The 25835-nt window shown below is 47.6% G+C and overlaps 1 pseudogene; it reads left to right on the plus strand.

Moving 5' to 3' along the window:
- Nucleotides 1–7443, plus strand: part of LOC147122104 (cytochrome P450 2J2-like) — an 80483-nt pseudogene extending 73040 nt beyond the window's left edge.
- Nucleotides 7444–25835: the final 18392 nt, after the last annotated feature.

Raw genomic sequence — 25835 nt, forward strand, 5'->3', positions numbered from 1 at the left:
TCCTAACCACTTGCTGCTTAAAAACGTTTCTCCTCATGTCACCTTTGGTTCTTTCGTCAATCACCTTAAATCTGTGTTCTCTGGTTCTCGATCCTTCTGCCAATGGGAACAGTTTCTGTCTATCTACTCTGTCTGGGCCCCTCATGATTTTGAATATCTATCAAATCTCCTCTCAGGCAGTTAATTGGCACTAATCCCTTCCCGCCTCGGGTCGGCGGGTCCCAGTGCGGGGCGGGTACCCGCCTTCTTTGAAACTTACGTTGAGGCGGGTTTTGGGCGGGATGGTGTCGGGACCCTTGAATTCAGGATTTTTCCCCCCCGCACGCCTAAAAGCCCGCCTCACGGCACACTGAAAATCAGCCCCTATGCCTCTATTTATGAAGCCCAGGATCCCATATGCTTTTTCAACTGTTTTCTCAACCTGCCCTGCCAACTTGTGCACATATACTCCCAGGTTTCTCTGTTCATGCACCCCCTTTAGGATTGTACACTTTAGTTTATATTTCCTTTCCTCGTTCTTCCTACCAAAATGTATCACTTTGCACTTTTCTGCATTAAATTTCATCTGCCAAGTGTCTGCCCATTCCACCAGCCTGTCTATGTCCTCTTGAAGTCTATCACTATCCTCCTCACTGTTCATTATACTTCCAAGTTTTGTGTCATGTGCAAATTTTGAAATTGTACCCTGTACTACCAAGTCCAAATCATTAATATAAGGAAAATCAGTGGTCCTAGTACCAACCCCTGGGGAACACCACTGTATACCTTGCTCCAGTCTGAAAAACAACCGTTCACCACTACTCTCTGTTTCCTGTTACTTAGCCAATTTTGTATCCATGCTGCCACTGTCTCTTTTATTCCTTGGGTGTCAACTTCGCTGGTGAGCCTATTATGTGGCACTTTATCAAAGGCCTCTTGGAAATCCATGTACACCACGTAAACCGCATTGCCCTCATCAACCCTCTCTGTTACCTCATCAAAAAACTCGATCAAGTTAGTTAAATACGATTTGCCTTTAACAAATCTGTACTGGCTTTCCTTAATTAGTCCACACTTGTCCAAGTGACTGTTAACTTTGTCCCTGATTATTGTTTCTAAAAGCTTCCCCACTACTGAAGTTAAACTGACTGGCCTGTAGTTGCTGGGTTTATCCTTGTACCCTTTTTTGAACAAGGGTGTTGTGGTGGAGCCACCAGGGGGACTCTGATCTAATGTACATAATTATCTTTAACAAATTATTAGCTACAGAATGAATCTGTATCTTTGTTCATATCATTGCATGTACATAGCGCGGTCCCTTTAAGAATGAGACCAAACGCGATGACGTCATCATGTTGATCACGTGATCCTCCAGCGGCGGGAAAATGTGATGGCGTCATGACGTCAGGCTGGGGAGCCGCCCTAGCCAGTCCTCGTGGAGCCAGCAAAGAGTACAGACCTGTAATGTAGTTCTCCTGTGTTTTTGTTTTAAACTCTGTTGATTAGTATTAAACATTGTTTGTTTGATAGACTGACTCGACCTCAGTCCTTTAGTTAGGAATCTAGCCAGTCCTACAGTGTAACATTTCATATTCTCCAGTCCTCTGGCACCACCCCCCGCTGGAACCGATGTCCTAGGGGGAGTGTTTGCTAGTGCTGTGGGGGAGAGATTAAACTAAAATGGCAGGGGGTTGGGAACCTGAGCAGGGAGACAGAGGAAAGGGAAACAAGGATAAAAGCAAAAGATAGGAAGGAGAAAAACAAAAGTGGCAGTCAGAGAAATCAACGGTTTAAATCAAACATGGCCACAATAAATAATAATTCTAATAGGTCTAAGAGTGTTAAAAAAACAAGCCTGAAGGTTTTGTGTCTTAATGCGAGGAGCATTTGTAATAAGGTGGATGAATTGGCTGCGCAAATAGAGGTAAACGAATACGATTTGGTTGGGATTACGGAAACGTGGCTCAAGGATGGCCAAGACTGGGAACTCAACATCCAGGGGTATTCGATATTCAGGAAAGATAGGCAAAAAGGAAAGGGAGGTGGGGTAGAATTACCGGTTAAAGAAGGGATTAACACAATTGTCATGAAGGATATTAGCTCTGATGATGTGGAATCTGTATGGGTAGAATTGAGAAATACTAAGGGGAAAAAAACGTTAGTGGGAGAGGTATATAGACCTCCAAACAGTAAGGCGGAGGTTGGGGAAGGCATTAAAAGGGAAATTAAAGAAGCGTGCAATAAGGGCACAGCAGTCATCATGGGTGACTTTAATCTACATATAGATTGGGCCAACCAAATTAGTAACAATATTGTGGAGGAGGAATTCCTGGAGTGTTTACGGGATGGTTTCCTGGACCAATATGTCGAGGAACCAACCAGAGATCAGGCCATCTTAGACTGGGTATTATGTAATGAGAAAGGATTAATTAGCAATCTTGTTGTACGAGGCCCCTTGGGTCGGAGTGATCATAATATGATCGAATTCTTCATTAAGATGGAGAATGAAATAGTTGACTCAGAGACTAGGGTCCTCAATTTAAATAAAGGAAACTACGATGGTCTGAGGAGCAAGTTGGGTAGGATTGATTGGGGAATGGCACTCAAAGGGTTGACGGTGGATAGGCAATGGCAAACATTCAAAGATCGAATGGATGAGCTACAGAAGTTGTTCATCCCAGTTTGGCATAAAAATAAAACAAAAAAGGTGACTCAACCGTGGCTAACAAGGGAAATTAGGGATAGCATAAGATCCAAGGAGAGGACATATAAATTGGCCAGAAAAAGCAATAATCCTGAGGATTGGGAACAGTTTAGGATTCAACAAAGGAGGACAAAGGGATTAATTAAGAAAGGGAAAATAGAATGAGAGTAAGCTTTCAGGGAACATAAAAACTGACTGTAAAAGCTTTTATAGATATGTGAAAAGAAAAAGATTGGTGAAGTCAAGCGTAGGTCCCTTGCAGTCAGAATCAGGGGAATTTATAATGGGGAACAAAGAAATGGCAGACCAACTAAATACATATTTTGGTTCTGTCTTCACAAAGGAGGACACAAATAACCTCCCAGCGATGCCGGGGAACATAGGGTCTGATGAAAGGGTGGAACTGAAAGAAATCAGTATTTGTAGGGAAATGATGTTAGGAAATTTGATGGGACTGAAGGCCGATAAATCCCCAGGGCCTGATAATCTACATCCCAGGGTAATTAAGGAAGTGGCCCTAGAAATAGTAGATGCATTGCTGGTCATCTTTCAGAACTCGATAGACTCTGGAACAGTACCCATGGATTAGAGGGTAGCTAATGTTACCCCACTATTCAAAAAGGGTGGTAGAGAAAAAGCAGGGAATTATAGACCGGTAAGCCTGACATCGGTAGTGGGGAAAATGCTAGAGTCCATTATAAAAGATGTAATAGCAGAGCACTTGGAAAGCAGTGACAGGATCGGAGAAAGTCAACATGGATTTACAAAAGGTAAATCATGCTTGACTAATCTACTGGAATTTTTTGAGGATGTAACTGGTAAAATAGATAAGGGAGAACCAGTGGATGTGGTGCATTTGGACTTTCAGAAGGCTTTCGATAAGGTCCCACATAAGAGATTAGCGTGCAAAATTAAGGCACATGGGATTGGGAGCAAGGTATTGACTTGGATAGAGAACTGGTTGGCGGACAGAAAGCAAAGAGTTGGAATAAATGGGTCGTTTTCCGAGTGGCAGGCAGTGACTAGTGGGGTACCGCAAGGATCGGTCCTAGGACCCCAGCTGTTCACAATATATTTTAATGATCTGGATGAGGGAATTGGATGTAATATCTCCAAATTTGCAGACGACACAAAGTTGGGTGGGAGGGTATGCTGTGAGGAGGGTGTCATGAAACTCCAGTACGATTTGGACAGGTTAAGTGATTGGGCAGAAACATGGCAAATGCACTATAATGTGGATAAATGTGAGGTTATCCACTTTGGTGGCAAAAACAGGAAGGCAGATTATTATTTGAATGGCAATAGATTGGGAGAAGGGGAAGTGCAAAGAGACCTGGGTATTCTTGTGCACCAGTCGCTGAAGGTAAGCATGCAGGTGCAGCAGGCGGTTAAGAAGGCAAATGGTATGTTGGCCTTCGTAGCAAGAGGGTTCGAGTACAGGAACAAGGATGTCTTGCTACAGTTGTACAGGGCCTTGTTGAGACCGCACCTTGTCGCCTTACCTGAGGAAGGATGTTCTTGCCATGGAAGGGCTGCAGCGAAGATTCACCAGGCTGATACCTGGGATGGCAGGAATGACGTATGAGGAGAGATTGTGTCGATTGGGCTTATACTCACTGGAGTTTAGAAGATTGAGAGGGGATCTCATCGAAACCTATAAAATTCTGTCAGGCCTGGACAGACTGGATGTTTCTGATGGCCGGGGAGTCCAGAACCAGGGGTCATAGTCTAAGGATAAGGGGTAAGCCATTTAGGACTGAAATGAGGAGGAATTTCTTCACCCAGAGAGTGGTGAACCTGTGGAATTCTCTGCCACAGAGGGCGGTGGAGGCCAGTTCATTAAATATATTCAAGACGGAGTTGGATATATTTCTTAAGGCTAAAGGGCTCAAGGGATATGGGGAGAAGGCAGGGACAGGGTACTGAATTTGGATGATCAGCCATGATCTCATTGAATAGCGGAACAGGCTCGAAGGGCCTACTCCTGCTCCTATCTTCTATGTTTCTATGTATCCAAGGAGGATTGGAAGATTATGGCCAGTACCTCCGCGATTTCCTCCTTAACCTCCCTCAGCATCCTAGGATGCATCCCATCAGGTCCTGGTGACTTATCAACTTTAAGTACAGCCAACCATTCTAGTACCCCCTCTTTATCAGTTTTTATCCCATTCAGTATCTCCACTACCTTCTCTTTCACTATGACTTTGGCAGCATCTTTTCCTTGGTGATGACATGCAAAGTACTCAGGAGGGGGAGGAAGAGGGGGGAGGAAGAGGAGGAGGAGGAGAGGGGAGGGAGAGGGGAGGAGGGTCAAAGATGCAACAACTGTGCAGCTGGCTGTTCCTCATGATGGGGAAGCAGATGAGCCATCATTGTCATTTTTGCTCACTCCTGTTTAATAATTAATTTACAATGAATTTATGCTAATTGTAATTTACATCATGTTCCATGTAATAAGTTTCCAGTTCACCACGACACTGTTCTCAGCTGTGGCTATTGGTCATTGCTCACTGCTGCCCTCATGTGGGCATGGAATGTATTGCAGTTTGATGTGCCAACATCAATGAGTTTGACTTATACTGATCATACCAGCATTAAATCAGTTCTTCAAACTTAACATTCAGTGCTCTAACCTAATTTCTAGGAGAAATCTGAGCCACAAAACAAAGACCTTGACTTCCACATGAACTGGGCAACATTATTTCAGGGTAGAGGGTCTAGTGTGGGGGAGTAGAAGAGTCACACACAGGCAGTTGCCGAGATGTTGATTTGAATTTAGAGGTGTCATTTTAGCCTCTGCACTAAAACCCCTGCAGCATCTTTCTTCTCAGGTGCAGAACCCTGAAGACCTGCTCCCATGCCTCCTCAATCCTCGTCCGCTGTCAACCCTGCCTCAATGGGAACTGGGGCACATTTTCACTCCCTCTTACTAAACTTCCTGGTCCCCAGAGCTGTCAGATTCAGCTGGAGGGCTGGTTGGTCCCTTCTTATTGGCTCCACAGGGGTGTTAGTCCCCATGCGCTGTCTGCGACGGGGGAGGCGGGTGCGTCTGCTGTAGAGTGGTAGGAGCCAGGAGTTGGTAATGAGACTGCCCTCTCGGATGAGGAGGGAGGAACGTGCCTTGGTCTCCTCTTTCCTCCACTTCAGCACTGTGCAATGTGGAGATGGGAAAGTCCACACCACTTCTCCGGACTTTCCCCTCTGTCTCCTCATCCTCCTCCTGCTCCGTCTCCCCCTTATCTTTCTCTCCCCTCGGCTCTGTGGACCTCTGGGAAGGAAAGACCGAAGGTTAGAATGACGCAGCTTGTCCATCGCCAGAAGCAGCCTTGGGCCCGATTGCCACCCTGGAGACAAAATAAACGGCTCTTTAACTCACCTCGTGGCCTGCTGACACCGCTGACCTCAGCGCGCACCACTGGCAAAGTACCGCAGCTCCCGTGCAGCAGAAGGGCCTTCTCCTCATGCACTGTCAGTGTTTTGAGGAAGGCGGACCCCCCACTGGCTGACCTGTGCTCACGCGTATTATGTGCCAATTTGCCCTGGTGGAAAGAAAACGGGTGAGGTGCAGAGAAGATTGGTGTGCGAGAAGTGCAGGTATCAGGGTGCCAGCTTGATCGGGGGTTCTGTGGCACTTTCTCAAGGAAAACATTGCAGGCTTTGCAATACGTCCTTGAGCGAAGATATGCTTCTGTCTAATTCAGTTACAGGCAGCTTTTAAAACTCTGTCTCCCTGGGCAACAGAGATTCAAGGACCTCGTCAACAGATTTGCTGCTGTGTGCTGGACTAAGTAAACAAACACATCTGGCCTCAAAGCAGCTGCCCACCCTCCATTTCAAATTCCCGCATGAAAAGGCCAACGCCAATTTGGCCCTTGTTGCTGAGAGACCATCTTAAGCTTTTAAAGAAGTCTTCCCCCGAAAACAGCTTGAAACAAAACCGGAACATGCTAAAAAGACTCAGGAAAAGAGGCTGCAAGTCGGTTCTGCAGAGGTGCTGCCAGATTTCCCGCCTCGCCCACCACCGCACCCCCCACCCCCCGCCGATTGGTGAGCTGCTTGTTGGCACTAATTCAGCGCTGGCAGCGCACCGATATTATTATAATGAGGCCGGACCGTGAAAAAGGTTTGGGCTTCTTGCCAACGGCACTGGCTGCGTGTCCCACCTAATGTGAACTGAAAACAAAACTCAGCCCCATAGTAAACTGAATCTGAGGCCCCAATTTTAACCAGACCTGCCCGGGTAAGCTGATAAAATCAGGAAAATGATTTACTGCCCCGTTCCCGCTGTAAACTTGCTGATTGCCATTTTGAATGAGGTTGGAAATGCACCTGACAGAAGGAGGTTGGTGACCGCTAAATACATTCATATTGGGGCCCGATGACATCATATGGATCCCGATTTTAACTGGGAGGATCAGATGTCCCACTCAGTGGCCAAAGCATTGAGTAAAGCTTAGCGGCATGGGCTTCCCAAACTGACATTGCTGGAAGCTGCTTTTAATGGGGTGCTCACCTGCAGGCACCCTCGGGTCATTAGGATCTATGTGCCAATGTGAGTAGTGCATTCCCAAGGTAGTTCGGAGTTTCCGGTTTGCTTCTTTCTGATCTTTCCCCCTTACCGACTCTCATTAAGCACTAGCTGCTCCTACAGGTTGCTGCTTTTGCTTCAGTCCTTTGGTTGGAGAAAGAGGAGCAGCAGCAACAACAGCCTAAAGAAACAGGACAAGCAGTGGCTGGGCCTGTTAGAAGACAGCAAGTGACGGGGGGGCTGCTCGTAGAAGGCCTTACCCAGTCCACAGGATCTGTAGGCCGAGACTGACTTTCTTGGATATTTCTGAGGAGCAGTGCAGGAGGAGGCTGTGCTTCAACAGGCAGACTTTCGCTGACTTATGCAAAATCTTGCAGCTGGATCTGCTGGCTCCCGGACCAGGGGACCATGCTTTGCCAGTGGCTCTCAAAGTCACAACAGCCCTTAACATTTTCACCACAGGTTCCTTCCAGGCTGCTACAAGGGGACATCACCCACATCTCCCAGTCTGCAGTGCACAGCTGCATCAAACAGGTCACCAATGCAGTGGGTATTGGTTAAGGGGTGTCCATATCCTAACCCACCCATCACCCCTGTGCTCGCTGACCTACATTGGCCCCCTGGGTTGGGAAAGCCTCAATTTTAAAATTCTCATCCTTGTTTTCAAATCCCTCCCTGGCCATGCCCCTCCCTACCTCTGTAACCTCCTCCAGCCCTACAACCCTCTGAGATCTCTGTGCTCCTCCAATCCTGGCCACTTACGCATCCCCAATTTTAATCACTCTACCATTGACGGCCATGTCTTCAGCTGCCTAGACCCTAAGGTCTTGAAATCCCTCCCTAAGCATCTCAACCTCTCTCTCCTCCTTTAAGACGCTCCTTAAAACTTACCTTTTTCACCAAGCTTTTGGTCACCTGTCCTAATATCTCCTTATGTGACTTGGTATCAAATTGTGTTTGATAACGTTCCTGTGAAGTGCCTTGGGACATTTTACTATGTTAAAGGCACTATATAAATGCAAGTTGCGTTTGTTGTTGGTGAGGGAGCAGATGTGGTGGCGTCCTGAGAGACGGTAACACTTGCCGCTCTCGCTGTGCCACTGCCACACCCATGGGGTTGGGACTCCGCTCTGATCTGCAGGAGAGCAAACTGCAGACGATGACTGATGCATTGGAACCCTCTATCCATATGCTAATAAATCTGTCCTCCTCAGTTCTCCACGCCAGCGGTTTGCAAACTTCTCTGTGTCACGGGACCATAGTAAATATTGACACAATTCTGGGAATCCCTACTCTAACTTCTGAAAGACACCTTTAACAGCCAGCCACAGAAAACAGCGCGGTCATCGGAGAAAATATTTTATCAGTGTACAATGATAAAAAATAATGTGCTATTAAATCAACAAATGCTAAAAATACAAAAAGATGATGAGCTTGAAGTCCTCTGGGGCTAGATTTGCAGGCCCCTAGAATCCGGGTGCTCCAGTTTTATGTTCTATGCAGGCACTGGTCTCATACTGGTATGTGTAGTATAACATCAGCCTTGCACAGTAAAATAACACAATGTGCGAAGATTACACTGAGTTTTGAAGCAGCCGGTTATCAATGGACCATGGGGGTCATTTTGACTTCGGGTGACCGTCTATAACCATTGTTGTTTCCATTGACTTCACTATCACCCAAAGTCAAAATAACCCCTTAGGAGTCCAAAGATTACAAATCAAAGTACCTCCAGTGAATTTGCTAATATATTACCGCTACAGTATTAACACTAGCCCTAGATTCAGTGTCTGCTGTATTTAGTGCTATTGTTTACAGAAGGCAGGATAATAAGGCAAATGAATCACAGGTGCCGTAAACCTAATAGTCCGCAAGCTCAGAACATTCCAGGATTCTGAGCACAGCCACACGACACCTGTGTGTCTGGCAGAACGCTTGCACCACCAGCGCCAATGTTACTCTCGATTAGGGCAGGACAATATTCCTGTTGCATGTATAATTATCAGCATTTGTTTTTAAAACGTCTGAATCAGGCACGAGTTTATTAGAAATCTATTTCAAAAAAATGATATGTTTCAGTGATTTGCTATTGTTCATAATTGCCAGCTTGTCTCTCCCCACCCCCCCCCCCTCCGCCATCTCTTTCACAGCTGTTGGCCACATCTCACGGTAGACGTCACTAATTACTTGATACCAGGATAGAGTCTTTTATCGTTGGTTTCCATCTTATTATGTGAATGTGCTCCAAAATGCTGCTGTTCTTTGCATGTGGGTCACAAAGGTCACCAGCTGCAACAAATTATCCAGTTAAAGCTAGTAACTTATTAGAAAGCAGAGCCGCTCTGCCATATTTACCCACAGCTGTGTTGGCTTAATTTTGATTACGATTAAATATAAAAAGATATAGTCCGCTCAGTGGGAAATTATTGGAGTTTTTTCTGCTGCTAATTTCCTTTGCTACGTTCCCGTGTTTACTGAACGTCTTTTTCAGGTTTCAGAATCCACTGATCTGTTCTATGAACGAGTGTAACATCTATTTCTGTTAATTTTTGACAGTGAGTGAATTGAAATATGTAAGCATTTGTTTTTTCTGAACTATAGCATGCCAGTGTGATCTGTTAGTGGCTGATCAGATAGTTGTTCCTTTGTTAATATTGTGCTCACGGGGTCAGAACAGTAAACAAGTTGGTACTACGGTTGGCCATAAACTATAACTTGCAATGAGTTTTCTTAAATCTTTCCTCTTTCTTTTTCTCACCTTGCTCGGCCGGTTTAAAAAAAAAAAAATTCCTTCCCTCTCCTGGAAGGATTCACTCTTGCTGGATCCTTCCGTCTGCTAACTACTATGGGCGTAACATTTAACTTTGGCGTGGACACAAAACATGAGGTAGTGGCTCGGCCGCCCGTCATACATCCCGCCCGATTCTCCTTTCCATTGAAGTCAATTTTACCCCCTATATTTTTCTGGGTTCTACTTCAACCCATCACAACTTTAAATGTTATTGTCCCCACTCTTTTTTCAGATTTAAAAGAAAATCTGGCCTCCAGTTTTCTCCTTCCTCGCCTGAAGGGCCTGACATGTTTAGGGATACAGCTCTGTGCACACACAAGCCTCCTTGTAGTATATTGCCCAAATGGTGATTCTTCATGTGTGAGCCTGGGCAGTATGTGTTGTCTATTTGACCACAGGGTAGGTGAGCATTACACTGCAGTCTGAACCTGTCCTCACTGGATGTTTAAAGGCACACATGTGCAGGGGTCATTGACAAATTTATTAGAGTTCTTTGAGGATGTAACTAGCAGGGTAGATAAAGGGGAACCAGTGGATGTACTATATTTAGGTTTTCAAAAGGCATTTGATAAGGTGCCACACGAAAGGTTGTTACACGAGATTAGGGCTCATGGGGTTGGGGGTAATATATTAGCATGGATAGAGGATTAGTTAATGGACAGAAAACAGAGAGTAGGAATAAACGGGTCATTTTCTGGTTGGCAGGCTGTAACTAGTGGGGTGCCGCAAGGATCAGTGCTTGGGCCTCAGCTATTTACAATCTATATTAATGACTTAGATGAAGGGGCCGAGTGTAATGTATGTAAGTTTGCAGATGATACTAAAGGTAGGTGGCAAAGTAAGCTGTGAGGAGGACACAAAGAGCTCGAATTTCCAAGCCCCGTGGAGGCGGGTTTGGAGGCGGGAGGGGAAATTGCAGAATCGGGGGGCATGAACCTTTCCCACCCCCAACCCGCCTCCATGCCCGTTTCCCAGGAGGTGGGTACCTGACCTGTGCTGGGAGCCGCCTCCCCGAGGCGGGAAGGGGATTAGTGCCAATTAACTGCCTGTTAACAGGCAGTTTTTGGCCTAATCCTTATTTTTAGCCCTGAAGTGTGGGCTGCCTGATGGCTCCAAACCACGCCAAGTTAGCGAAGTGGACCGTTGGGCTGAAGGGCTTGGAGGGTTTGAGATGTCCGATGTTCAGGTGAGTGATGGGTGCATGAGTGCAGAGGTAAGTGTGTTTGGTGTGTGTAAAGTGTTTAAATAAGTTTTACTTACCTTTACTTACTAATGCAGGCTTCCTTCCTTCAGGTCTCGGGAGTCCCTCATCTCACCGGCACAGAAAGCAGAATGGCTGCGAGCTGTCAAAAGTTGCAGCATTCTGCTTTCTGTTCTGGAGAGATTTATAACTGAGTCTGTGGAGAAGGACTCAAGTTAGAAGTCAGATTGTCAGTGTTTGACAGCTTCACAGAGCTGTCAAACGCTGATATTCCATCTGTCAAAAGCTCTTGACAGATGTAATGTCAATCCCTGACGTCACCTGCAACCGGATGGCCCTTAATTGGCCTGCTGAGCCCGCTGGGCGGGCCACAAATCGATGGAGGCGGGACTACAACCCAAAAAGTGGGAGTACTGCCTCCATCACGTCCCCATTGACAAAATCCAGTCCAGGGAGTGGGCAATATGGTGGCAGATGGAGCATAATGTGGGAAAATGTGAGGTTATTCACTTTGGTAGGAAGAATAGAAAAACAGAATAATTTTTAAATGGTGAGAAACTATTAAATGTTGGTGTTGAGAGGGATTTGAGTGGCCTCGTACAGAAAACAGAAATCCAGCATGTAGGTACAGTAAGCAATAAGGAAGGCAAATGGCATGTTGGCCTTTGTTGCAAGGGGATTGGAGTACAAGAGTAAGGAAGTCTTGCTACAATTGTACAGGGCTCTGGTGAGACCACACCTGGAGTACTGTGCACAGTTTTGGTCTCCGTACCTTGGGAAAGATATACTTGCTTGGAGAGGGTGCAACAAAGGTTCACTAGATTGATTCCTGGGATGAGAGGGCTGTCCTATGAGGAGAGATTGTGTAGAATGGGCCTATACTCTCTGGAGTTTAGAAGAATAAGAGGTGATCTCATTGAAACATATAATAGTCTGAAGGGGATTGACAGGGTAGATGCTGAGAGGTTGTTTCCCCTGTCTGGAGAGTCTAGAACTAGGGGGCATAATCTCAGGATAAGTGATCGGCCATTTAGGACTGAGATGAGGAGAAATTTCATCACCCAGAGGGTTGTGACTCTTTGGAATTCTCTACACCCAGAGGGCTGTAGATACTCAGTCGTCAAGTATATTCAAGGCTGGGATTGATAGATTTTTAAGGGAATCAAGAGATATTGGGATCAGGCGGGAAAGTGGAGTTGATGTCAAAGATCAGCCATGATCTTATTGAATGGCGGAGCAGGCTCGAAGGGCCATATGGCCTACTCCTGCTCCTAATTCTTATGTTCTTAATCAACAGTGATTGATTAAACCCTGATTGATTGTTCCTCTCTTCAGCCTGGAGACATTGAGGTCATAGCAGCCCACTGATGACCTAGTTGTGATCATCTAATTTATCAGGGTTCAAACCTGAATCTTTCCTGCCTTAGTAGGGGGTCCATTTGCCTGCTCAACTTTCATTATTAGTTTTTTTTTACCCTGGATCCTCAGTTTTTCTAGTCGGTTTAATGCACTGACTTAGACATCATTGTAAAAGCTTCCAATGCCACCCCAAATAAGCAGTGTCTAGTTTAAATGTTTGGGAGATCTGATCCCCTTTAATTTTGGATTTATATGTTAAGCAGCTTTTTCTTCTTATTTTAATGTGATCAATGATAACCTTTAAGGCCAGCTATAGAAATGGCTAAAATTTGTAACTGCCGTTTGCATTCCTTCCTTCATTTCCAAGCAAGACTACCTTTCTTCCTTATTCTGACTGATCCAGACTTGATAAGATTGGAGCACGATTGCTCCTATAAAATTCCAATCTTCAATACTGCAAGTCTCCGATGGTGCCAACTCAGGATGCTGGCTGGAAGATTTATAAGAGATAGCTACTTTCAACGGTTATATTTTTGGTCAAAAACATAAGAAGATTTTTTATTAACCTACAATTGATTCCTGCAGCTGAATGGACAGTAGGACCTGGAGCTGATGGACAGTAGGACCTGGAGCTGAATGGGCAGTAGGACCTGGAGCTGATGGACAGTAGGACCTGGAGCTGAATGGACAGTAGGAGCTGGAACTGAATAGGCAGTAGGACCTGGAGCTGATGGACAGTAGGACCTGGAGCTGAATGGGCAGTAGGACCTGGAGCTGATGGACAGTAGGACCTGGAGCTGAATGGGCAGTAGGACCTGGAGCTGATGGACAGTAGGAGCTGGAGCTGAATGGGCAGTAGGACCTGGAGCTGAATGGGCAGTAGGACCTGGAGCTGATGGACAGTAGGACCTGGAGCTGAATGGGCAGTAGGGCCTGGAGCTGATGGACAGTAGGACCTGGAGCTGATGGACAGTAGGAGCTGGAGCTGAATGGGCAGTAGGACCTGGAGCTGAATGGGCAGTAGGACCTGGAGCTGATGGACAGTAGGACCTGGAGCTGAATGGGCAGTAGGACCTGGAGCTGATGGACAGTAGGACCTGGAGCTGAATGGGTAGTAGGTCCGGGAGCTGAATGGGCAGTAGGACCTGGAGCTGATGGACAGTAGGACCTGGAGCTGAATGGGCAGTAGGACCTGGAGCTGGATGGACAGTAGTACCTGGAGCTGAATGGACAGTAGGACCTGGAGCTGATGGACAGTAGGATCTGGAGCTGATGGACAGTAGGACCTGGGGCTGATGGACAGTAGGACCTGGAGCTGATGGACAGTAGGAGCTGGAGCTGATGGACAGTAGGAGCTGGAGCTGATGGACAGTAGGAGCTGGAGCTGAATGGGCAGTAGGACCTGGAGCTGAGTGGCCAGTAAGACTTGGAGCTGAATGGGCAGTAGGACCTGGAGCTGATGGACAGTAGGACCTGGAACTGAATGGACAGTAGGACCTGGAGCTGAATGGACAGTAGGACCTGGAACTGAATGGACAATAGGACCTAGAGCTGAATGGACAGTAGGACCTGGAGCTGATGGACAGTAGGACCTGGAGCTGAGTGGGCAGTAAGACCTGGAGCTGAGTGGACAGTAGGAGCTGGAGCTGATGGACAGTAGGACCTGGAGCTGAATGGACAGTAGGAGCTGGAGCTGATGGACATTAGGACCTGCAGCTGAATGGGCAGTAGGACCTGGAGCTGATGGACAGTAGGACCTGGAGCTGAATGGGCAGTAGGACCTGGAGCTGATGGACAGTAGGACCTGGGGCTGAGTGGGCAGTAGGACCTGGAGCTGAATGGACAGTAGGACCTGGAGCTGATGGACAGTAGGACCTGGAGCTGATGGACAGTAGGAACTGGGGCTGAGTGGGCAGTAGGACCTGGAGCTGAATGGGCAGTAGGACCTGGAGCTGATGGACAGTAGGACCTGGAGCTGATGGACAGTAGGACCTGGAGCTGATGGACAGTAGGACCTGGAGCTGATGGACAGTAGGACCTGGAGCTGATGGACAGTAGGAACTGGGGCTGAGTGGGCAGTAGGACCTGGAGCTGAATGGACAGTAGGACCTAGAGCTGAATTGGCAGTAGGAGCTGGAGCTGGGTGGGCAGTAGGAGCTGGAGCTGAATGGGCAGTAGGAGCTGGAGCTGGGTGGGCAGTAGCACCTGGAGCTGATGGGCAGTAGGACCTGGAGCTGAATGGGCAGTAGGAGCTGGAGCTGAATGGACAGTAGGAGCTGGAGCTGAATGGACAGTAGGAGCTGGAGCTGATGGACAGTAGGACCTGGAACTGAGTGGGCAGTAGGAGCTAGAGCTGAATGGACAGTAGGACCTGGAACTGAGTGGGCAGTAGGAGCTGGAACTGAGTGGGCAGTAGGACCTAAGCTTAAGGTACTAATAAAGTTATGTCTGAAAACAGTTTTGGGAAATATGGAAGTGAGCCCTGACATATGAAAACACAGACTTGGGCACGCTGTGATTTCATGAAAAATTGCAATTGAACAGAAGGTTAATGGTAACATTTAGATGTATAATTTATTAGAAATGTTTCCGGTGAGTTGGATATCTGGTGGTATCACAGAACTGCAAATATCTGAATATAAGAAACTTTGCTAACATTGACAACAGGCCATCTGTCTTGATTTGACCATATGAACAGAGGGGGTGGAGGAGCAGGGATGGAGAATTGTGCCCCTGACTTATACAAGAAAGGCCATGACAACCTTTTCCATCTATTCCATTACTCCAGAATTCCTGGGGGTGATTTTATCAATGGGGATGTGATGGAGGCAGGACTGCTGCTTGTCTGGTTTTAGTCCCACTTCCATCGACATCTGGCCAACCCACGCTATTATCCCTTGATTGACCTTGTTAATCCCGCCCTGCGGGTTTAGCAGGCCAATTAAGGGAAAGCCACTGTCAGAGAACATCAGCATATGACGTTTCATCTGTCAAAAAATTTTGACAGATGAATTGTCATAATTTCACAGCTTTGAGAAGCTGTCAAACTCTGACAATCTCTGTTCTTTGATGAGTCCTTGTACTCAAGACTCACCAAACCTCTTATTGAGCAGAAATCAGATGGCTGTTGCATCGGAGAATGCAGCAGCCATTCTGTCATCTCTGCCGTGGAGATGAGGCAGCTCCACAGCCTAAACAGATGAAGCCTAGAGGAAGAAGCAAAGGTAAGTAATCTTATTAAAAGACTTTAGACTTACCTCACACACTTACCTCTCCACACTTGCACTCATCACTCACCTGCACATTGGACATTTCAGCCCCTCCGACCCCCGCAGACCCACGGCTCGCCTCGTTGACCCTGGCGAGGTTCAGAGCCATCGGGAAGTCCACACTTTAGGGCTCAAAATGGGGATTAGCCAAAAAACTGCCTGCTAACGACCTGTTAACAGGCAGTTATTTGGCACTAATCGCTTTCCTGCCTCGAGGAGACGGCATCTGGCATGGGTCGGGTACCCGCCTCCTGGGAAGATGGCACCGAGGCGGGTTGGGTACCCGTTCCCAGATTCTGCCATTTTCCCGGCAGTTGCACCTCCATACCCGCCTCCCCAGGGCTGGGAAAATCACGCCCCCCCGTCTCCGCTCCAGGCCTGTTCTATAGGCCCGATTTTAACTCGGGGCTTAAGTGTGACATGTGATGGCTGAGGTGGGGAGCAAACCATCCTGCTCCCTGCAGTGTAAAGCCCAGAAGATTTTAACTCCTGGGTCTCATTTAAATGAACCAACTCGGACTACCGTCTGAACCAGCTGTAAATGATGAGGAGACCGATGGGCTGGAATGGGATTTCAGGTAGCAGAAGGCCCCCGCCAGAGACCCGAGGGAATAGTCCCCGGCACCAAGGTAAGTGGTGAAGGGCGGGGTTCAGAGGCTATCATATTTGGGAGAGAGTGAAGGAAGCCTGGGGTAGGGGAGGCCCAAGGTTTCCTTGTGGGTCCCAAAGGAGCACGCCTGCTCCTCCTAGGCCACAAGGAAACCTTAAAAAAGCTTAAAACATTTCAACTTAGCTGACCACAATCCTGCTTGCTGCCAGCATTCACTTTTTGGCTCCGGCACTTGGCGTTACTGCTGCGATGGGCAGTTCAAAGCACGTTGGGGTCTGAGTGACGTCATTGGATCTTGACATTTAAATTTTAATGAGGCCCCCAGCTGGCCTGCGGTGGGTGGCACCAAAGCTGCTGAAAATGGGCAGTTAAATGGCAGCGGACGTGAACACATCGAGAATGCAGCGGGTAGTGTCTGGCCGTTATCTTAACTACCCACCTACCCAGGTCCTGCCAGGTGGGCAAGGCTATACTTGGGCCTACAAGATCTGCAACTTGATGGTACCTGCCAATCCCAGGTTTGAACATCAGCCAGAATCAGGACTTGCACCCTCAGGTGGTTTCTTAAACCAGTCTGTGCAGTGGGTAAAATTTTTTTTTTTTTAAAGTAGAATTGAGTAAATGTGTAAGCAAGACCAGTTGAAAGTGGTAATGGAGTTTTTCCCCCCCATTTTTATCTTGAACTCCTTGTGAATATGTGTTTGCAAACATGAGCTCAAAAACAAAGAAAAAAAATTATGGTCTGTTAAGTCCTTGTCAGGAGAAAAACTTAGTGTACTGTTGTTTAGCATGGGATAAATGTGAAGATTTAATTCTTTAATCACAATCAGACCCATGTTTTAAATTTCTACAAAACACAGACAGAAATAAATAATGCAGATTTCTTTATGGGTGCAGCAGCCATTTTGTTTAATACAAAGTACCGCAAGAATTAAATAGGAGGCACATTTCTTTTATTCACTCATGGGATGTGGGCATCGCTGGCAAGGGCAACATTTATTGCCCATCCTTAATTTCCCTTGAGTCATCTTCTTAGCAACTGAATGGCTTGCTAGGCCATATCAGAGGGGAGTTAAGGGTCAACCACATTGCTCTGGGTCTGGGGTCACATATAGGCCAGACCGGGTAAGAATGGCAGATTTCCTCCCAAAAAGACATTAGTGATCCAGTTGGTTTTTATGACAATCTGGTAGTTTTATAATTACCATTACTGATACAAGGGGCTGAATTTTGTCAGTCCTGAGGAGGCGGGTATGGAGGTGGGACAGCCGGTAAAGTTTCAGAAAGTGGGGGTAATGGCAAACCCTCCCCCATCCCGCCTCTGTACCCTTTTGTCACGAGGCGGGAAGATGTCCTGCTTTAGGTCCCGTCTCCTTGAGGCGGGAAAGGGATTAAATCCTTTGAACTGCCTGTTAACAGGTAGTTAACAGGCAGAAAAAAGGATTAGTGCCATTTTACCTTTTCAGGTGAAGGCTTCCCGACCTCGGAGAACCCCACCGGGTTGGAGGAGTCGAGTAGGAGGTCTGCAGGGGTCGGAGGGGCCTGAAAGTGAGATGTAGAGGTGAGTAATGGATGCAAGTGTGGAGTGGTAAGTATGTAAGGTGAATGTAAATTGTTAAAAAAATCTTCACTTACCTTTGTTTCTGCCTACAGCCTTCATTCACTCTGGATCGGGAGTCCCGACCTCTTCATTGTAGATTTCACAGACTGGCTGTTGGATCCTCCAAACCAACAGTCATCTGCTTTCTACAAAGTTGAAAGGTTTTATGAGTCCTGACCACAAGGACTCATCAAACTATTCAGAATGTCAGTGTTTAACAGCTTCACAGAGCTGTCAAACGCTGACATTTCTTCTTTCAAGAAGTCTTGACAGATAGCACGTCAGACGTTGACGTGCTCTGTCAATGACTTCCCCCTAATTGGCCTGCTGAGCCCGCGGGGCGGGCTTAACAAGGTCAATCAGAAGAAAATTCCTCTGGTTGGCCAGAACATGATGGAGGCGGGACTAGAGACCCGAGAAGCAGCAGTCCCGCCTCCAGCATGTCTCCATTCACAAAATCCAGCCCTTGCTCTTTATTCCAGATTTATTTAATTGAATTTAAATTCCCCAGCTGCCATGGAGGGATTTGAACTCATGTGATCATTAATCCAGGCCTCTAGATTACTAGTCCAGTAATATAACCATTATGCTACCTGTTGCGTTTGCAAAGATAATCCAGAGGCCGTATGCAGAGCTCAGTTCATTTTGCTTTTAATGGCTGATCCAAACACACTCTCACAGGCAAAAGCAATCGAATACCTACATCCAATGTCAGACACAATACAACGATAACAGCACTATCAAACTCCATGTGCTCAGGCCAAGGCAATCGAGTACCTATCACCAATGTCAGACATAACATTTCCTCCCCCCTCACAGAATTTCAAACATGAAATGTAGTGACAAAGTCCTGTAGGTGGCCAGGGCGAGAACGTGTACGGACAGGCCGAGGTGTGGACTGGTGAAGAGCAGGCCGAGGTGGGGACTGGTGAGGAGCAGGCTGAGGCACAATATCTGCTTGAGGGTTGGCTGGCTGAGCCACATGTGCATCCCGCCACTCTGGGGGTAAGGCTTGGGGATTAGGTCCGTATAATCCCGCATCAGGGGGTGCTGGCACCTTCCGAAGGCGGCTGGCATGCCACCGAGAGCCGTCAGTGAAGCAGAAAGTGGCTGGTCCAAGTTGGCAGCTGATTTGGAGAGGGGAGGACCAGAATGAGGCCATCTTATTGTTGCGGTGAGGCCTGCGGACTCTGACCCACTCGGAGACTGAGATGTTGGGCACCTTGGCCCTCTTCGACTGGTCGAAGCAGAGTTTCATCTTCTCCTGCTGTCTAGCGACTGTGGCTTGAGCCTGTGGAGCAGGGCTCTGAGCTAGCGAGGGGCGGAGCCTGCCAAGGGGCAGCATGAGCTCACGGCCTAGCATGAGGGATGTGGGTGAGACCCCTGTAGTGGAATGCTGGGAGGCTCTGTAGTGCAGCAGTGTGTGGAGGAGGGCCTTGTCAAATGCACACCCCTGGGATAGGTGTGCTCTGAGGCCATTTTTCAGTGTCTGGCTAAAAAGCTCCACCCCCCCATTTGACTCGGGGTGCTATGTGACGGATGCCCTTGCTCTCAAGGTAAGAGGAGAGTTCCGAAGAGACCATTTGGGGGCCATTGTCTGTGGTGATGGCCTTTGGATGCCCCCAGCGGGAGAAGAGGGACTCAAGGATATCAATGATGACCCGAGAGGTGACGGAGCCCACGGCAGTGATCTCTGGCCATTTTGAGTGCAGGGCATAGGTCACCACTAGGAAACGTTGATGGTGGGGGACACCATGGATCTCCCCACAGATGTCCAGCTGCAGGTGCTCCTAGGGCTGAGAGGGCCAGGCAAGGGGTTGCAGGGGTGGAGGAGCTTAGTGGCCAGTCTTGCCACTTACAAGGCAGGCTGCACAGTCCTTGACCAGGGCCTCGATTTCCCTGTCGATACCCGGCCACCACACTAGGTCTCGGCATCGTTGTTTGAGCTTCACTATGCCCAAGTGGCCCTCGTGCGCCATGGATAAAACACGCGCACGAAGGACACTTGGGACCACAGTGCAGAGCCCACGTGCAACACAGGAGTCATTCCAGCAGGAGAGCTCCTCTTTAACTCTGGAGTAGGCAGACAGTTCCTCAAGCACCTTGCGAGGCCAGCCATCTCTGATGAAGGTGCACAGCTGGGAGAGGGCCGAATCCTGTTCAGGGGCCTCTTTGAGCTCCTGGAGAGAGACTGTGGTTTGGAGGTGTGTTTCCAGCATCTGGACGATATCCTGTTCCACATCTTCAGACCCGACGAGTGGGGCTGGGGCAGAGACAGTGCGGGAGAGCAGATCTGCAACAACATTGTCACGTCCTGGTGTGAACTGGAGACTGAAATTGTATTGGCGGAGGCGGTCAGACCAGCGGTGTAGACGCAGTGGTCTGTGGCCTATGCCGGATGTCGACAGCAGGGCAGCGAGAGCCTGGTGATTGGTTCGCAGGGTGAAGGCACGGCCATACGTGTACAGGTGCCACCGCTCACATGCCCAGATGCACGCCAGCGCCTCACGCTCGCCTACTGAGTACTTCTGTTCAGTGGGGCTAAGGGCTCGGGAGGCAAAGGCGATTGGTTTCTCCACTCCATTCTGTATCTGCGATAACACCGCCTCCACAGCTGCAGCGGACGCGTCGCAGGTGACGAGGGTGGGGCTGGCGACGTCAAAGTGAGCCAACGCTGGAGGCGACGTGAGCTGCGATTTGAGGAGGCGAACAGCTTCCGTACAGGCTTGTGACCACACCCAGGGCTCATCCTTTCGCAGGAGCTGGCGCAGTGGGGCTGTGGTGGCTGAGTACTGGGGCAAAAACTTCAGGTAGTACCCAGTCATGCCAAGGAAGGAGGCAACCTGTGCTGCAGAGCTGGGTTCTGGGATGCTGTGAATGGCATCCACGTTTGACTGGAGTGGGGATATACCGTCAGCCGACAACCGAAACCCCACAAATTCGATCTCTGAAACAGCAAAGACACACTTTCCGCCATTCAGTGTGAGCTTGTGTTTTGCTAGAGCCGTGAAAACTCTGTGAAGGCGTTCGTCGTGAGTGGAGGTCGAGGGCCCATGCACGACGATGTCATCCAGGTAGATGGCCACCCCAGGGATGCCCGCGACCACAGAGAACATCACCTTTTGGAAGCAGCTGGGTGCAGAGCTAAGTCCAAATGGCATCCTGGTGTACCGAAAGACGCCAGCATGTGTCACAAAAGCTGTGAGGTCCCTGCTGCTGGGGTGGAGGGGAACCTGTAGATAGCCCTGTCGAAGGTCCAGTTTCGAGAACAGGATGGAACCATAGAACTGCGCTGTGAGTTCCTCTGACGTGGGCAGTGGATATTTGTCAGGGATTACGGCCTTATTCACTGCTCGAAGATCGACACAGACGCGTAGACCACCTGACTTTTTCGTTGCGACCACCAGTTTGGAGACCCATGGGGAGGCATCAACTGGTTCGATGATGCCAGCTTCCATTAGCTGCTACCGTTCCTCCTTGATAGCTTACACAACTGTGTCACAGTTAGCAGATCAACCACAACAGATTCCTATATCTCACAGAGGAACAGTGCAGGGTCAGGCTCAAGGTCTGCTGGGGCCGAGGGTTGCCACCTGATACTTGACCTGGAGCGAGGGCCAACCATCTGCACTGCACTATCAGTGGCAGTGAAGGTCATTGCTACCCTCAACCTCCGGTTCTTTGTAGTTGCTAACTGGGGACATCACAAGAATCAATCACTATGCCACGCACTGCAAGTAACTGAAAATGTTTCAACACCCCACCCCCCCACATCTACATGCACTTCAAGGAGAGGCAGCTATAATTTTTCCACATTGCTTGCTTTCTCAAGGTACCGGACATCGCTGAATATACCCGTTAACTGACGATCTTCAATCTTCAAACTGTTGGGACAGATTAACATCCAGAGTCCACTCACTCAAGGGCTGGAAATTAGCACATCTAATCCCCATATTAAAAAGCGGGCTATGGTTGAGCCAGTGATTAAAAAATAGTGATGGATTATTTTAACTCCCTTCACCTGGCGGAAACCATGCAGTAGAGAGGTAAAATTGTAGCAGTGGACTTACCACCTCATTTCCCACGCTGCCATATTCCCTCCGATGTTTTCATGGGCGGTCGAGGTGCCTGCCTGAATCAGGCACTAGCATGCAGTTCGCCGCATGTATGTTGCGTCCAATAATTAAAATCCACCCTATAATTCTCACATCAATTGCAAAGATATTGCTTGAAACAATGCTCAGGGACAGCATGGAGAATCACATTGAGGAGCATAGATTAACAGGAGACATTGAATCAAATAAAAGAACGCTTAATTGAAAGAAACAATCAGTGAACAAGTTAGTTCTAAAGGGACGACATCTGGTTGTAAGTCAATTGTTAGTGGTATGCCACACAGATTGGTGTTGGAACCACTGCAATTTATCATTTTAATAAATTACTTCAAGCTGGAGTCAGTTCAAAGGTGTCTAAATGTTTAGATGGCACCAAAACAGCAGCAATGACAAATGCTGAGTACTAGTGTGCACAAATTCAGAAGGATCTGGAAATTTTGGTTTTGTGGGGAGACAAGTGGTTAATGCAGTTTCTTCCTTCTTTCAAACATAAAGCACCGTGATTTATCAAAAGAAAAGATAAAGTGTGGGAGACGCATTTACTGGAAACATACTGGAAGTATCAGAGCAGAAGGGAGATCTTGGAATATTAACAGACGGATCACAAACACCAGCAGCCCAGTGTTCCCAGGTTCCAAAGCCAGTAAAGAAAATGTTGAGCGACAAAGCAAAGGGCATCACATTTCAATCGAAGGAGTTCATTTTAAAATTGTACCTTGGTGTGAACTGAGTGGTGCAGTTATTACATTTTATAAATCATATAGAAAAATCCTACAGAAAGGAAAGGTGATAATTGGATGGGCTTGGCCAATTGGGCCAATAGTTTTATATTACCACATAGCAGTTCATATGCCTACCACAATTCCCTGCTGTATGCAAATAGGACGCAACTTATACTGTCAGCATTCAGATGGTATGTAACTATTGCTAAAAATCTATACACAGTTCTCTGGGAATAATGAAAGCACAATTCTTTCATTCTGAGGTAATCTAATGGGACACAACTCTTTGAAGGAGAAGGAATTGAAATTGGCTCCTTGGTGATATGGGCGACATGGATCAACTATGGATGATAATGTCTGCACGATTCCTGTATTTCAGCAGAGATAAGATACAATGATGCACATGGGAGAAACCATCCTCAATGAAGATGAACACAATTGTACGGGTATGTTGTATGCTGAATAATGTTGCCAAGTTCAGAGATCTCGCCATGGACTTTGATGGGCATCACCATTAAGGTGTGGCAGCACACAAGTCACTGCAGCCAGGGAAGGCATGCTTTGGCCAGAACTTCCAATGAGCACCGGACTTGTCCTGTACAACTTTCTATTGGACCTATTTGCGATCAGGGAACTGCAAGTCATTTAACTTGTTTAGTTATGCCTCAGAACTGCAAGTGGTCACTTTTTGAAAATGATGCTTCCTTTTCTGCACAATAAAGCAGTTAATGACAGACTACAAAATATATTCCAAGTGATAGGTTTTATTGAGTGAATGAGCACATGTGATGTTAGGCAGCGTGTGGTATTTGTCTTCAAGGTGTTTTAAATTACCCCTTGAGATTTGTGACCTTTTGTGTCCTGCTGGTTTATGTGCTCTACTCTAATGTGCTCCCCAAGCTGAGGGAATAGCAGTGGAGGCTGCCTGCTTAGCAAACTGGCAATCTCCCGGAATTTGTGACTAGCTCTTATGTATCTGCAACAGTGCAATAGAATATGTAATTACTATGTTGCGTTTTTATTTGATGTGGGCAACACTGGAAAGGCAGAAATAACAACAGAAAATGCGGGAAAAACTCAGCAGGCCAGGCAACATCCGTGGAGAGAGAAATAGAGTCAATGTTCCAGGTCGAAACCCTTCGTCAGGACTGAAAAAACACAGGAAATGAAACAGATTAAAAGGCCAGTTTGGGGGCTGGGAAATAGGGATGAAAGAACAAAAGAGAAGTGAAGAGACATTAAGAGGTATTCAAAACGAGACGAGATGGTGATAGGACTAGTAAAGAGACAAAAGACGGCTCTAGATGAGGTGTAAAATGCGCTGGCAGAATGGGAGACAGCTGCCATGCGGGAGAGAAAAAAGGGGGGGAAGGGCACAAAACAAAGGCGTGGATAAAAAATATATATATAAAAATGTAATAGGGGCCGAGGTTATGATCTGAAATTGTTGAACTCGATATTGAGTCCGGAAGGCTGTAAAGTGCCTAATCGGAAGTTGAGGTGCTGTTCCTCGAGCTTACGCTGGGTTTCCGTGGAACAATGCAAGAGCCCGAGGATGGTGAGGTCTGAGTGGGAATGGGGCGGTGAATTAAAATGACAGGCGACCGGAATCTCGGGGTCACCCTTATGGACTGAACGGAGGTGTTCCGCAATGCGGTCACTCAATCTGCGTTTGGTCTCCCCAATGTAGAGGAGACAACATCGTGAGCAGCGAATACAGTATACTAGGTTGCAAGAAGTACAAGTAAATCGCTGTTACACCTGGAAGGGGTGTTTAGGGCCCTGGACAGTGGGAAGGGGGGAGGTATAGGGGCAGGTGTTGCATCTCCTGTGCTTGCATGGGAAGGTGCCGGGCGAAGGGGAAGGGGTGCTGGGGGTGATAGAGGAGTGGACTAGCGTGTCTCGGAGGGAGCGATTCCTACGGAATGCTGAAAGGGGAGGGGAGGGGAAGATGTGTTTGGTGGTGGGATCACGTTGGAGGTGGCGGAAATGGCGGAGGATGATCCGTTGAATGTGGAGGCTGGTGGGGTGAAAGGTGAGGACAAGAGGAACCCAATCGTGGTTCCGGGAGGGAGGGGCAGGGGTGAGGGCAGAAGGGCAGGAGCTAGAACGGACATGGTCGAGGGCCGTGTCAACCATGGTAGAGGGGAATCCTCGGTTGAGGAAAAAGGAAGACATGTCGGAAGCACTGGTGTGAAAGGTGGCATCGTTGGAGCAGATGCGGCGGAGACGGAGAAACTGGGAGAATGGAATAGAGTCCTTACAGGAGGCGGGGTGGGAGGACGTGTAGTTCAGGTAGCTGTGGGAGTCAGTGGGCTTGTAGTGAATGTTGGTCAATAACCTATCCCCAGAGATGGAGACGGAGAAGTCGAGGAAGGGAAGGGAAGAGTCGGAGATGGACCATGTGAAGGTGAGGGAAGGGTGGAAATTGGAGGTAACTGGAAAGGCAGTACTTGTTGCCCATCACTGGGTGCCCTGAGGGCATTTAGAGTAAACCACGTCATAGAACTGAAGTCACATCTAGACCAGACAGGATGTGGGGTGGCAGGTTCCCTTCCCTGAAAGACATTAGTGAACCAGGTGTGTTTTTACAACAACTTGGTAACTGTCATTGCCTTTATCTGGTGCTAACCCACAAATTACCAGTTTTAAAAGAAAACAATTTCATAACGTCACAATGGGATTATAAACCCACAAACTCAGGGCTGCTGGTCTAGTACCATAATCCTTAGGCTACTATACCTATATACTTACTGGCTTATGCACCCCTCTAACCTCCTTAGGACTAATGCCTTCCAAAAATGATGTCCCCAAGCATTAGTTCCTGCGCTGTCCTGGAATGACTCACTTTCTGTTCCATACTTTGGCTTTTAAAATGGGCATATATGGGTTTGTGAAACAGCTACTAAGAAAGACTTATGTTTGAGCTGGAATTACATTCATTATTTGACAAAGTG

Source organism: Somniosus microcephalus, chromosome 3, assembly GCF_052327205.1.
Source record: "Somniosus microcephalus isolate GS21.2 chromosome 3, FLI_Smic_1.0, whole genome shotgun sequence".
NCBI classification, from domain to species: Eukaryota; Metazoa; Chordata; class Chondrichthyes; order Squaliformes; family Somniosidae; genus Somniosus; species Somniosus microcephalus.